Raw genomic sequence first — 15,893 nt, 5'->3', positions numbered from 1 at the left:
ACAATTCATTGCTTCCTCTCCTTAATGAGAATGAATCCTTTAAAGCAAAGATTGATGGTTTTTCTAAGTCCATGAATTTTTGAAGGAGTTTGTTTGGGGCGTGATAGCCCCAAAATCAAGTTTTTCTTTTGCAACATTAGGTGGAGGTGAATGGCAAATTCCAGTGAATGTTGTCAGAAAATCTCTGCATAATTGGGGGCATTTTTCCAAAGCATCTAGTGGAAAAACCTATCATTGGGCCAAAAACAAATTCAAACGGAGAGGGAAACAGTTTTCAAGCAAAGGAGAATGAAGAAAAATCTGCTAAATACATAGATAACACGACAACAGGCTTTAACTCTAGGAGGACCACCAAACCACGTGTAAGCCATCAGAGAGTCCAAGTTCCACCATCAAGGAAAGTAGTGAAAGGCAAGAGGATAACAGATATACATTCCAAAGGAGCACAAGATGGAGCTCAGTACTAATGGCAGAAAAAGATCACATAAATAAAGAGCCACTTTAGAGTGGAAGGGCTCAAAGGAAGCATGGTATCTAAGGTTAGAAATAGCCATTTGACATAGGGAGCTATCAAAGGCAAAGGAGTTGCAGTAGGTAAGGCAGTGGTGAAGATGACAATGAATGTAAAAGGAGACTACAGAGAATTGATGGTGGAGATGATCTCTAAGAATGGGATTGAAAGTCCAGAAGAGCATAAGGAACTGCTAGCCTCATATTCATACGTGAGCTAATCTCTTCCCCTCTTTACAAATAAAAAATCAGACACTAAAAAACTGCTATTAAACCCTAGCTTTCTGAAACAAAGGGCAGGTTTCAGGGCTAGTCCTATTCTTTTTACAAATCGCATCAGAACCCATTTCATTACAGAGCTTCGTCGACATTGAGATTCTTCATTTTCTACTCGTTTTTCTCCAAAATCAATAGCGACTGCTTGAAAAAACCCACCTCTCATGGAAACACCATACTGCCATTGAAGTCGAAGCCGTATTTTTCAATAAGCTCAATGTAAAATGGAATAGAAAACTGGCATGTTAATGTATTTTTCCATTGGGAGAGAGATAGGTGGTGGCGAGAGGCAAGAGAGATAGAGGGGGAGAGAGGACAAGGGCCATGAGGGAGAGAGGGACAGGGATATGTTGATGAAAAGAGATGCTAGGGAGTTGTTAAGAGGGGATAAGAGAGAGAAAGAGAGAGAGAGAGAGAGAGAGAGAGAATGTACACTGTAGACGTGGTAGGCTCAAAAGCCATCCACGTAAAGAGAGAGAGAGTGAGAGAGAGAGTGAGAGGGAGAGGGAGAGGGAGAAGGAGAGGGCAAGGGCGAGGGCGAGGGAGAAAATGTTTGCCCGATTTGATATTTGAGAGATTGTATAAGATTGGTAGATATTTTTGCATTAAAAATTTAAGAATGACTAATGATTTTTTCAATTTTACCCTTAGTGATATTTTACCCTTTATGTTTTATTGTCATCCACATGTAAGATAAAAAATCGACATACCACGTATTTATTAACGGCCATGGGTCTACCCATAGTCCATGTGGTGAGGTGATGGACTATGGATAATACTAAACTCGAGCTTAGTTCTTCAATCCAATAACCTAAGTCACAGCTTCACACTTTTGAAAAGTGGGATAATTATGAGCATTTATTGTGTTCCAAAATAGTAAAACCATTGGTAAGAACCCATAACCCATAACCCATAGTTAATAATAACGAACTCGATAATATCCCATAGTTAATAATAACCAACTGGAAGGTGACGTGTTGTTGTACCCTCGAGTTTGTTGATGGTCACCGAGTCCACCTAAAATTGTGGTCCCTACGGTGAGCGATGAAACAATGATAATAATCCATAAAGTTTGGATTGTATACGTTCAATGTGAACCTAATAAGCTTCTAAAGTTGGGAAAATATGGAGCATTTAATGAGTTCAATTCTCGTGATGACGTGTTTCTATGCCATCGAATTTGTTGATGGCATAATAGCCCCTGTGTTGAGAGTGACGATAAACGATTAAATAATAATCCATTAATCATAATTTAGCTTGCCATTTTTAGGCTTCAACCTTTTAAGTTATGAGAATGAGGAGAAAAGGTTGTGAAAATGAGGAGGTATTATAAGTTCACAGTGCTGTGGTGCTGTAGTACCATCACTGTATGTGAGAATGTACTTCACGTACTCATTTCCCTACTTTAGTACTTTAGTTCACAAAATTCCATTACAGCTGTCTCTCTCTCCTGCGCAATGGCTTTTTTTTGTTTTTATAAAATGGGAAGTTAGACAGTGTTTCCAAGTATCTTTATCCCACGCTGGTTTCTATTTAATATTGGATTGTTCACGATAAGCATGTTGGCCCTATGAGTCCTATATGAATTCATATAGACATTTTAAATAAACATTATATATAATATTTATATTTTTATATTATATAATGTATATATATCTTATATTATATTGAACATTATATCGTATATATTTATTATATTAATTTTATATTATTTATATTATTGTATTATATAATACTATAATGGGGCAAAAAACTGGTAGGTTAATGTATTTTGTGATAAGGAGAGAGAGGGGGGGAGAGAGGAAAGAGGTTATTAGGGAGAGGGAGAGAGGGATATGCTGATGGAGAGAGAGATGTAAGGGAGCTATTGAGAGGGGGTAAGAGAGAGAGAGATTGTACACGTAGATGTGGTGAGCTCAAAAGCCATCTACATAAAGAGAGAGAGAGAGGGAGAGGGAGAGGGAGAGGAGAGGGAGAAATTGGGTGTGATTTGATATTTGAGAAATTGTATAAGATTGCATGAGATATTTGCATTAAAAATTTAAAAATGTCCAATGGAATTTTTTGATTTTACCCTTAGCGATATTTTATCCTTTATATTTTATTGCCACATATTTATTGGCGGCCATGGGTCTACCCAAAATCAATAGTCCCTGTGGTGAGGTGATAGACCACGGATAATACTAAACTCGAGCTTAGTTCTTCAATCCAATAACCTAATTCACAGTTTCACACATTTGAAAAGTGAGATAATTATGAGCATTTATTGTTGTGTTCCAAAATAGAAAAACCATTTATAGTAACCCATAATCCATAATTAATAATAACGAACTCGATAATATCCCATAGTTAATAATAACCAACTGGAGGGTGACGTGTTGCTGTACCACCGAGTTTGTTGATGGTCACCGAGCCTACCTACAATTGTGGTCCCTACGGTGAGCGATGAAACAATGATAATAATCCATAAAGTTTGGATTGTATAGGTTCAATGTGAACCCAATAAACTTCTAAATTTGGGAAAATATGGAGCATTTAATGAGTTCAATTCTCCTGATGACGTGTTTCCATGCCATCGAATTTTTTTATGGCATAAATAGTCCCTGTGTTGAGAGTGACGATGGACTATTAATAGTAATCCATTAACCATACTCGAGCTTGCCATTTTTAGGCTTCAACTTTTTAAGTTATGAGAATGAGAAGAAAATGTTGTGGAAATGAGGAGGCATTATAAGTTCACAGTGACGTGGTGCTTTAGTACCATCACTAAATGTGAGAATGCACTTCAAGTGCTCATTTCCCTACTCTAGTACTTTAGTTCACATAATTCCATTACAGGTTTTTTTATCTCCTGTACTATGGGTTTTTTTTGTTTTTATAAAATGGGAAGTTAGACGGTGTTTCCATGTATCTCTATCCGATGCTAGTTTCTATTTAATATTGGAATGTTAAGGTTAACCATGTTGGCCCTACGAGTCCTTTATAAATTCATGTAGACATTTTAAATAAACATATATAATATTTATATTTTTATATCGGAAAATATCTCCATATCCCATATTTTTAGATTTCATTTATTGATAAACCCCAAAGTTTCAAAATATCTCTTTTAACCCTGACTACTTTAAACTTATTTTTTAACATCAACAAATATGAAAAAGACCTGCTCTTTCGAAACCAATCATTTCTGTCTCTTCACTATATACCTGAAACTTCTCTCTTTTTCTCTTTTCATGTCTCTCACTCTCTCTCTCCTCCCATGTTTCTCCAAACACCTCTCTCCCCTCCCGATAGCCTCTCACCTCTGTGAAATCCAACCCAATCATTTATCTCTCTTCACTTATATACTCCAAAGTTCTTTATTTCTCTCTTTTCCTACGTCTCTCACTCTCTTTAGAAACATAAAGAGAGAGCGGGAGGAGAGAGAGTGAGGGGAGAGAGATGGGAAAGGCGAAGAGAGACAAAAGGGTGGCAGGGAGAGAGAAAGAAATTTGGGAGAATGGCTTTTAAAAAAAACATGTCTTTTTAGATTTGTTTGGTCTAAGAAAACAAGTTTAAATTAGCTTGGTGGGTTAGAAGAAGTAAAATCTACAATTTTTATGCATCAAGATATCTTTTAAAACCTTGGGTCTCTTGTGAAATGAAACCTAAACATATATAGAATCGTTTGGAAGTGTCATCCCCTTATGATGAACCACCCTTATGATGAAAAACCATAGGCACCAAGTCCCTTGCTTTTTGGTTTAATGTTATTCTTTTCCTTGTGATGTTTTCTGACTTTAGTGTAACATTAGAATATGGAAATTCCTGTAAATGATGAACATCCTTCATAGGTGAAAAAGGCTGAGGACCTTATTCAAAAAACTGAGGTCTATATCTTGAGGTTTGATCGTTACTTGGCCGATCTCATGCGCCTCTGGGAAGAGTTTGGACGCCTCAATCATCATGACGATGACTATGAGCCCCTCAGTTGGCGTCTAAATGCACTCAATGTGAGGCTTGATAAGAGCGAGGTAGATTTGTAAACTATTGTACAAGTTGCAGAGGTTCTAAAGGATTCAGTTGAGGAGCTCCGCTCCTCTTTTTACCAATATTAGGGTTTTTGCAGACCCTATACAGTCCTCAATTTTCACTTGAGGATTGGGATTATTTTCTCAATGTGCTCTGCTTATCACTATTTCTTAATAACTCCGAGTGTGAGACCTTGATTTATAATTTTATCTTTGATATGTTGGTTTGTTAGCATTTTATGTCTTGTTGGCTTGTTAGTATTTTATGTGGTTGGTTTGATAACATTTTATTGGGTTTCATGCATGGTATATTGTACCTTGTTGTATATGCGTTTAATTGTAAATGAAAGTATCTTAGAGCTTGCTTGAGGTAGCCCTTGAGGTATTTATCATTCTTTAGTTATTCATTATATAAATGCCCTATTGTTTTTGGACCTTTAGTAATGGCCAATGTTTTTCACGAAAGGCAGTAGAGCAATCTGCCGCCAAAGAAGACTACATCCATGCTAAAGCTAAAGGGTTTGACCCAACCCTCGATGAGAGTCTTAGGTCTGAAAATAACAACTTAAGTGTTAGGCTAGTGCAGGAAGTTTCTAACACCCAACGGGCCAACTAAGAGATATCGCTATTAAAGCATGAGGTTTTAAGCCTCACCTCCCAGTTAGAGTAGCTCACATCTTCATTCTGGGCTGCTCGTGAGGCCCAAGTCGATATTTATTCGCGCTTTATTGTTGATCACATGAGTCCAATGCCTGTTTATCCCCAACCACTCCTTAATTGGCAAGGGGAAACAAGCGCGGTCGTCCATAGATCATGATTAGCAAATCGTACCTACTAGTCCCTTTCTAGTTTGTCATGTAGCCCATATTTATCTTAGGCTTTCAATGTTGAAGAGCAGTTTTGGATGGGTTAAGCTTGGGTGATTCTTCTTTTGGGCCTTGTTTTCTGGGTGGGCAGCGCGGGTGCTTGTTTCATGATTTCATGTCTTGTTTTAGTGCCTTAAGTTGAAATTTGGATATTATATAGCATTACACGTGATTTTGGTTGTCTTGAACCTTTGACCTATGATTGGGTATTTTTAAGCATCATTCATGAACTGTGGGGCTTTTCTTGCTCTACTCTCAGTTCATGTTATTCCCCTTGGCCTCATCTTTTTGGCTTTTTTTTAGCAATAGTAGAAATCTTTACATGTGCATGGGCTTCTTAGACCCAATAGATATTGGATCCTTTCCGTGAACTTTTTTGTATGGTATATGGACTTTTTAGGCTCAATAGACATCTTTTCACCTCATTTCTCTCTATATGAGACTCTCTCTTATCTCTAGTGGTTTGCACATGCATGACTTAGACTCTCTCTTACAGTTTGCACGTGAATGACTGACTTTATTGTGCCTTGAATTATAAGTAATGTCATCAGCATGACTTACTTTACTGTGCCTTAAATTGCAAGTAATGTCATCAGTATTTTTTTTTTATGATGTCATCAATTAATATAGATTAATTTTTTTTTTTTATCACTCACTGATCTAATTCTTTAAATTTTCTTCTCTTTGTAAATGATTTGAAGTTTGAACTCCCTATTTATATATGAAGATAGAAAATCCAAATTTGGTCCGAGAAAGGAGATATATAGGGGAGAGAGAGGGAGAGAGAGAGATCCAAATTGAGGAGAGAGAGAGATCCAAATTGGGAAGAGGGAGAGATCCAAATTGGGGGACAAGGAGAGAGATCCAAATTGGGGGACAAGGAGAGAGATCCAAATTGGGGGAAGAGAGAGATCCAAATTGAGGTTGGCGAAGTGGGAAGTGGGTAGATGAGAGAGAGAGAGCGAGAGAGAGATCCAAATTGGGATCGAGGAAGTGGGTAGATGAGAGAGAGAGAGATCCAAATTGGGGTCGGGGAAGTGGGAAGTGGGTAGATGAGAGAGAGATCCAAATTGGGATCGGGGAAGTGGGAATTAGGTAGATGAGAGAGAGAGAGAGAGAGAGAGATCCAAGAAGAGGAGCTACTTCTTTTTGTTATATGATTTCTAGAGATTAAAATAGATTCTGATTGAAATTGGATTGCGAATAGGGTTGTGCAAGGACAAAAGAATGCAAATTACTTTTTTTTTTTACTTTGTCGATTTTTAGAAAGCATCGTACTTAAACTAATTCTACCTCTAAACTTGTTTTCAGAGGTAATTTTGTATTTGGGTATTGGTATTGAGGAGGAAATTAGGTATGATGATTTTTTTGGGTCTGACAATGCAAATTGAAGACCCTACTTCCACTCTATTGTGGAACTATGTAACAGTAGGTAATTATGGCAAGGGGAGCGGTGGTACGCGGAAATGGACATGTAATTTTAATTGTAGAGAAACCCCTTTTTCTGGGTCCTATGTACGTGTGCGGGCGCATCTATTGGGGCCATCATTTGTTAAAGGGTCTAAAGGGATATCAAGTTAGCCAAAATTATCTAAAGAACAACGAGAGGCATTAAAGTTTGAGGAGGATGAAGCTCAAAGATTATATGGGAGAAAAGGCCAAAATAGAAATGATGTTGGATGTTCGGTGGATAGATCATTATTTCCATCATTAGTGCAAACCAAAAGTCCTGATAAAAAAAAGAAAGGGTAATACCCAAGCCAAGATCCCACATTTATTTAATGTTCAGGCAAGAGATGATGTAGATAATACGGTAGCTTGTTTCTTTTATGCCCACGGCATCTTTTTCAATGTTACGAAGGGACCAAGGTTCTATGAAATGATTTACGCTGTTAATAATGGCCCAAAAGGCTATGTGCCAACTAAGTATCAAAGGATCCGAACAACATTGCTTGACAAAGAGAGAAGTAGAATCAATCAGGCTTTGGGTGTAGTTAGGAGTGAGTGGTGAAGTTATGGTATATCCATTATATCTGATAGTTGGAGTAATATTTAATAACGAGTCTTTCATTAATGTCATAGTCGTATCAGCTGGGAAAGTCATGTTCATTAATAGCATTGATTTTTCATCAATTAAAAATACTAGTCAAGTGATTGCCGATATCCTTTTGAAAGCCATAGAGTCGATTGAACCGTATAATGTGGTTCAAGTCATAACCGATAATGTGGCCAATTGCAAAGGTGCAGGTGCTATAATTCAACACCGTCATTCTCACATTTTTTTGGTTGGGTTGGTTGGCTCATACTTTGAGTCTACTATTGAAAGATATTGTTGACAAAAATAAGAAAAATCCATGTTTTACTTTCATTCGCGAACACTATAAGCATGCAAAAGCAGTGATAAAGTACATTCGTAATTATACAATATGCTTGTACATTTTTCGGACCCATTCTAACTTAGAACTTCTTAAGGTTAAGAAGACGAGGTTTGGGTATCACTATATCATATTGAAGAGATTGATAGAAGTGAGAGTTGCTGGGACGCCTTTAGTGTTGGTTAGTGAGTGGGAAGGTTTGAAACAAGGCACATCAAATAATCAACATGGTATCGTCTGTGATACTATCATGGACAATGAATTCTGGAAGATGAATAAATTGATATTGTCTTTTACAAGACCAATAGGGAAGACAATAAAGTTTGCTGATAGTGACAGGGCTGTCATGGGAGATGCATAAGAGTACATGGATACTATGTTGGGGGAAATTGTGGTGGCCATATATGACGATCCTGTGTTATTTCAAAGGATGAAGACTTTAGTTGTGGCTCAATGGGACTGATCAAATCTTCCGTTAAATTGTTTGACATTCCTTTTTAGCCATCAGTATTATTCACAAGAGTGGTTGGCTACACCTGCACCTAGGGTGAAAGGAGGATGAAGCCCCACCAAGACCCAAAAGTTTCTGCATGTTACCACACAGCCGTTGATGTACTAATTCTAGATGATATGGAACGAGGAAGGGTGTGGCAACAAATTTGTGATTTTCTTGGGAATAGAGGGGTTTTCGCCCTCTCCCCCTCTATTGTTGATAAGGGTTCTATGGAAGCAGTGGCAAGGTGGGACATGTATGGTGGTGGTACTTCAGAATTACGTACAATTGCAATGAAGGTGTTGTCACAAAGTGTTGGCTGCTCATGTGCAGAGAAATGTTGGAGCACATATAGCTACATGCACAATGTTAAATGAAATCGGCTGAATACATATCGTTCTGATTCATTAGTGTATGTTTATTACAATGACAAACTGTTAAGTAGATTGAGGGCAGACGACAAAGAAAAATACAAGAATTGGGACTCTCATCTGAAAGACGGTCACCTTGAGGATGACATAGAGGCTCTCGAATCGTTGGATGCACTCCTTGATGTTCATGATGACAGAGTTATGTCTGCACTGCCTTTTGGATCTGTCACTCTATCAGGTACTTCAAGAGAGCACCTTGTACTCCAAGTCACCCCGATGTATTGGCAACGGAAGGTACCATCAAGCGCGTCCTCAGCAGCCTTCACTAAGCGCCCCCCTTAGAGTGCATTCATCATCTTCCACCCCAAGAGTGTCTCCATCGTCTGCTACAGTTCCAGTTCCTCCAATATGTTCTATCATTACACAAAAGCTCATCGTAGCAACCCGAAAGAGTGGAAGAAGGAACAAGTCGTAGCCCCCCTCCTGCTCCTCCCCTTCCCCTCTCTTTCTCTCTCTCTATTATGAAGTGTTGTAACTTTTTTTTATTACACAATGTATAAATTCTAGACTTTCAATTATCAGTCCATGTGTGTTTCTTTATATATTATTAAATGATTTCAATATTTTATAGCCATTTAAATTAGAGGAGAATAAATAAAATTAGCATTATTAACCACTTTACATTCAGTATTTCAATACTGGGCAATGTTGCAAGGCTACACCTAGTGTAAGTTCACTTAAGCAGTCTTTTCACATAACATATGAGCAAGATTAAGAAACCAAGGCAGTTTACATCCCCACAAATATAAGAAACATTATTCTATGGCCATTCAAATAATTTCGCATAACATATGAGCAAGACTAAGAAACCAAGGCAGTTTACATCACCGCAAATATAAGGAACACTATTCTATAAGCATTTAAATCAAACAAAAAAAAAGTAAAAATAACATTACTAATAACCATTTTGCAATCAGTAGTACAGTACTAAGCAATGTTGCAAGGCGAGAGGTGGTGCAAGTTCACTTAGCAATTCACATAATTATGAGCAAGGTAAAGAAAGTATAGCAGTTTACATTAGCGCAAATATAAGAAACATAATAAAGATATAACTAAAAAGGCAACACAATCTCATTAAATTCCTTTTAAAATACATGCCTTAAAAATAATAATACCCCCTTCTAGTACACATGTCACCTAATGCTATCATTTGGGAACTTAACGCATGATATCCACTAGAAAATAAAACATTACTTTCGTGGTTATTATTTACAAGAAACCAATGTTTTATAAGATATAGATGATTCAAAACCTTGACGAAATGAGTCCCATTATTTGTAGAATCGTGTATCATTTAACATGGAATCAGGATTTAAACCTCATTGGAAGTCAGATTCAATCTATTTGGGAACGTCTACCCACAATTAGGGGGTTCAAGCTTCTCTAGATTTGTTGGATCGAGATTCCGAAACTAAGGAATCGAGTTTCATTGGTTCCGAAAAATATTTTTTAAAAAAGTGTTTAATCGAGATTCTGAAATTAAGGAATCGAGTTTTCTTAGTTCCGAAAATAAGTTTCCACATATGTGAGGAATCGAGATTCCGAAATTAAGGAATTGAACTCCCTATGTTGCAAAAAAAGGTCCCACTTAAGTACGGAATAGAGATTCCAAAATAAAGGAATCAAGTTTTCAAGGTTCAAAATAAGGGTTTCCGTGGAGTTTCCTTAACGAAAACGCGGAAACAGATTTCGAAACCGGAATTGCAGGGTCCGAGGAGAGATTCTGGTAACCATGGTCCTGACTTACGACCAATAGGATACCAATAGCTCCTCAGTTAAGCATGTTTAAGTTTGACTTACAGTTTATGATAGAAATTATTAAAATCATCTCATTGTGAGACATGTTCTATGATACATATACTCATAAGGCCCCAATATGCCTCTCCATGTGATATGTTGAAGAACGTGATGCGGTTTGTGTTAGTCCCAATAAAATAAATAAATAAATAAATAAATAAAATCAATAAACAACTTACTCGGATCATCCTTAAATCACATGAAGGACTTAAGGTTCCATACCAAAACCTATAAACCAAGTCATCCAGTGACAGGCTACCTTTGAGAGTCCTCTTTGGTGAATCTCCTTCACCCATTTTCCATCATTCTCTCTATTTTATCTTTACTTGAGGGGTTAACCTCTTTTATAGAGAATCATTTAGTTTGTAACTCTGACATTCATAGTTAATAGGAGTTGAGATCCAAGTATAAATTTTGCCTTAATTCCCTTAAGTGCAGCTAATTAGGATTAACAAGTTGTCACTAAATTGTTAATCTTATGTAATGCATTAAACTTGTCATTGGTGCACTAATGACTCACATAATAGGATGTCATCCAAAGATTCCTATAATCTGACAAAAGATATTTAAAAATTAAATAATTATGTACATCTATAATATAAAAAAACAATTCTTACAATGAATCCAAACATGGGGTTTTTCCTCTAATGGCATTGGTGGGTTTTCACTCCAGTGCAACATCCTATAAAATCTCTCAAATAAATCCTACTATATCGCATTGCCTCATATTAATCACATGAGATTTCACATATATTATACAATATGACTTTTGTACTATTATTGAAAAACACATTCTCGAGAAAAAATGGCCAGAAAGGCTACATTTCCAACTTCTCCCACATGGCCTGAAGGCCCTTTCACATCGTCACTACCTCATGCTTTCCACATGGGATTTCCATAACCAACCTGAAGGCTCTTTTATATCATGTACATGGCATTGCGTCATGTTTTCTACAAGGGACTTCCATATACCCATCAATATGGTTTTATGTACCATTATTGGATTTCCATTTGGACTTATCTCAATCCCATAGTTGCTACATGTTTCTTGAATATGTCCTCAAAGCCTTGACCAATGAATCTGTAATCATCTTATTTGAAGGTATATAATCAACAGTTATATCTTCATATTCCACTACATCTCGAATATGGTGGTACCTCGTGCGAATGTGATTGCATTTAGAGTTTATTTTTAAATCCTTGATAACGACAATAACTGGTTGGTTATTACATAATATGTTTACGGGCCCATTGTCAATGGATTCCAACTTTAAATCCATGAGGAAACTTCTCAACCAAACAGCCTCTTATGATCCTAAACTGCAAGCCACATATTCTGCTTTCATGGTTGATAAAGCAACATAATCTTGTTTTTACTGTACCAAGGTACAGCACATCCACCAAGTGTGAAAATGAAACCCGAAGTGGATTTACTATCATCATAATCGCCACTCCAATCAATATCAGAGCAACCCTGCAGCCTAAGGGAAGAACCTTGATAGTGCAACTTGTATTTCTATGTTCCTTGAATATATCTTAATGGGAAAAGTTCATATAGAGCCAAGGCTCTAAACAATCAAATTTGAGCCTACCTCAAAACTTTCACTAGAAGAATTTTTGATGCCCAAATATCTTCAAATTGATCATCTCGACATCAAGATGCATGGACATGAGAAAAAAATGGATTTCAAGTTGTGGAAATAGTATATTTTGTAATGCATTTTGGGACCATCAATTTTCAAGATTTTTAAATTTTCATAGATTTGTCGATCTACACTATTTTTTAAGCTTTAAACTTTATAAATAAATATGAAAATATATTTTAAGGCTATTACAAAGATTTCCAATATTAAACCTACATTTCTCGACACTATTTGAAGGTAGGCTCTAATTTGATTGTTACAAACCGTACCCTATCTTAATATACTTTTTACTGCTTGTTAGTGTATCATTTTGGGGTTTCTTTGAAACCTGCTGATAAGTCCAACAACAAAACATAGATCTGGCCTAGTGCATGACACAACATAATTAATGTACCAATTCCTTGAGCATATGGAATATTTCTCATATCATCATTATCATTAGTAAACATAAATCAATGGATAATTTAGCTGCTTTATCGATAAGGATGGAGATTGGCTTGCATAAATCTATTTTAAACTTTTTAAGAACATATTCTAAATAATACTCTTGAGATAATTTGAGCATTCTATTTGATCTAGCTCGTGTAATTTCAATTCCTAAAACATATGATCTGACTCCCATATCTTTCCTTTTAAAATTAGATTTTAACCATGATTTTCTTTTATTAATCATATCCATGTCATTTCTAACAATCAAAATACCATCCACATATCACTATCTTACTCCCACTAATCTTAATATAATACAGTGATCACTTTCATTAGAAACAAAATCAAGTTTCATAATAGCATCATAAAATTTTAAATATCATTGTCTAGAAGATTGCTTTAATCCATATAGTGATTTGATTAATTTGTGAACTTTATTTTCTTTGCCTTCAACAATATATCCTTCAAGTTGGAACATGTATATCTCTACGTTTAAATTTTCATTAAGAAATGCAGTTTTAACATCTATTTGAAACAATTATAAATCAAGGTTAGCCACAATAGAGATCAAAATTCTAACATAAGGAAATCTAACTACAAGAGAAAAAATATCAACAAAATCTATACCTTCTTTTTTGTTTTACCATTTAACAACAAGTCATGTTTTATATTTATCTATACTACCATCAGCCTTGAGTTTTCTTTTTAATATCCATTTGCAACCAATGGATTTTCTTCCACTAGGCAAATCTACCAACTCCCATACATGGTTTTTAGTTATAGAATCCATTTCTTCATTCATAGCATTAGTCCAAAAATCAGATCATCTGAATTAATAATTTCTTTATAATTGGAAGGTTCATGAGTATCTTGACAAGTAAAGTTATAGTATTGGTCTAAAGTGTCTATGTAAATAAAACTCTGATGTGGTTTTAAATGATATAGTGCTCTTCTAATCCTAGAACTTCTCTTAGGTTCCCTATTCATGTAGTTATCAAGGTTTTCTACATAGGTTCATAAAGTGCACCTTAATTCTACAATACAAGGTATCAACCTTATATTACCTTATTCATCTTTTACCTCTTCTTTTTCATCTTTTTTTGTGTCAATCATTTTTCTTTTCTTTTTCCATTTTTCTTGTCCATTTTTCTTGATATGTTGATGATAGAATGGAGGATGAGATATTATGTTGAGACATCAACCCTAAAAAACATACTAATCGAGATAACAAATCGTTTATCCGTATTGGGAATCAACTAGGACTAAAACCAATTCCAACTACCCTCTAAAAATCCGTCTTCTCTTTATTTCCTTTTTTCTTTTCTTTTTTTTTTTAAGCCTTTAATATTTTCTACCAACTCCCATATATGGTTTTTAGTTATAGAATCCATTTCTTCATTCATAGCATTAGTCTAAAAATCAGATTCATCTGAATTAATAGCTTCTTTATACTTGAAAGGTTCGTAAGTATCTTGACACGTAAAGTTATAACATTGGTCTAAAGTGTCCATGCAAATAAAACTCTAATATGGTTCTGAATGATATAGTGCTCTTCTAAATCCCCTATCCATATAGTTATCACGGTTTTCTACATAGGTTCATAAAGTGCACCTTAATTCTACAATACAAGGTATCAACCTTATATAAAAATTTTCCGATATTTTATTACCTTATTCACCTTTTACCTCTTCTTTTTCATCTTTTTTTGTGTCAATCATTTTTCTTTTCTTTTTCCATTTTTCTTGATAGGTTGATGTTAGAATGGAGGATGAGATATTATGTTGAGACATCAACCCTAAAAAACATACTAATCGAGATAACAAATCGTTTATCCGTATTGGGAATCAACTAGGACTAAAACCAATTCCAACTACCCTCTAAAAATCCGTCTTCTCTTTATTTCCTTTTTTCTTTTCTTTTTTTTTTTAAGCCTTTAATATTTTCTACCAACTCCCATATATGGTTTTTAGTTATAGAATCCATTTCTTCATTCATAGCATTAGTCTAAAAATCAAATTCATCTGAATTAATAGCTTCTTTATACTTGAAAGGTTCGTAAGTATCTTGACACGTAAAGTTATAATATTGGTCTAAAGTGTCCATGCAAATAAAACTCCATTTCTTCATTCATAACATTAGTCTAAAAATCAAATTCATCTGAATTAATAGCTTCTTTATACTTGAAAGGTTCGTAAGTATCTTGACACGTAAAGTTATAATATTGGTCTAAAGTGTCCATGCAAATAAAACTCTAATATGATTATGAATGATATAGTGCTCTTCTAAGTCCCCTATCCATGTAGTTATCAAGGTTTTCTACATAGGTTCATAAAATGCACCTTAATTCTACAATACAAGGTGTCAACCTTATATAAATTTTTTCCAATATTTTATTACCTTATTTACCTTTTACCTCTTTTTTCCAATATTTTATTACCTTATTTACCTTTTACCTCTTCTTTTTCTTCCTTTCTGTGTCGATCATTTTTCTTTTCTTTTCCCATTTTTCTTTTCTACTTTTCTTAGGTTGATGATAGAATGGAGGATGAGATATTATGTCGAGACATCAACCCTAAAAAATCTACTAATCGAGATAACAAATCGCTTATCCGTATTGGGCGTCAACCGGGACTAAAACCAATTCCAACTCCCCTCTAAAAGCCCGTCTTCTCTTTTTCAAGTATTTAATGTTTTCTTACGTGTTTCCTCCCCCCCCCCCCCCGGGCAGCCTTCTCTTATTTCTCTTCCTTTCCGCATAACCACTTAATTTATTTTCTACTTTTTAATATTTTATGATTTATCATTGAGAGCTATCCTAATCAGCTATCCAATGATCTAACAAGATGGATCTATGCTGTGGACAATCCACCCCCACCAATCCAGGTTTTGTTAGATGATATGAAGTCAGAATAAGGTCTTGTTTTGGCATATCCAGAAACTGAAAAAAGGCTTCATTGGTCATTATTTTGAGTTTTAATTAAGAAGACCTTTTTTTGATAAATTTGGGAACGGCATTCAAAGACCGGCATGCTCTTCATCCATCCCAACACGTCATAGTTTCGT

The 15,893-nt window shown here is 35.5% G+C and overlaps 1 long non-coding RNA gene across 1 annotated transcript; it reads left to right on the top strand.

Annotated features, from left to right (window-relative positions):
* The first annotated feature begins 461 nt into the window (after window positions 1–461).
* On the top strand, window positions 462–5,031 carry LOC148783547 (uncharacterized). The gene is made up of 2 exons (XR_016051388.1): window positions 462–722; window positions 4,581–5,031. It is a non-coding gene; the product is annotated as an uncharacterized LOC148783547 (long non-coding RNA).
* Window positions 5,032–15,893: the final 10,862 nt, after the last annotated feature.

This window comes from Amborella trichopoda, chromosome 1 (assembly GCF_054954075.1).
Source record: "Amborella trichopoda isolate Santa Cruz 75 chromosome 1, AtrichopodaSantaCruz75HAP2 v2.0, whole genome shotgun sequence".
Classification (NCBI taxonomy): Eukaryota; Viridiplantae; Streptophyta; class Magnoliopsida; order Amborellales; family Amborellaceae; genus Amborella; species Amborella trichopoda.
This window is presented reverse-complemented; position numbering and strand designations above follow the sequence as displayed.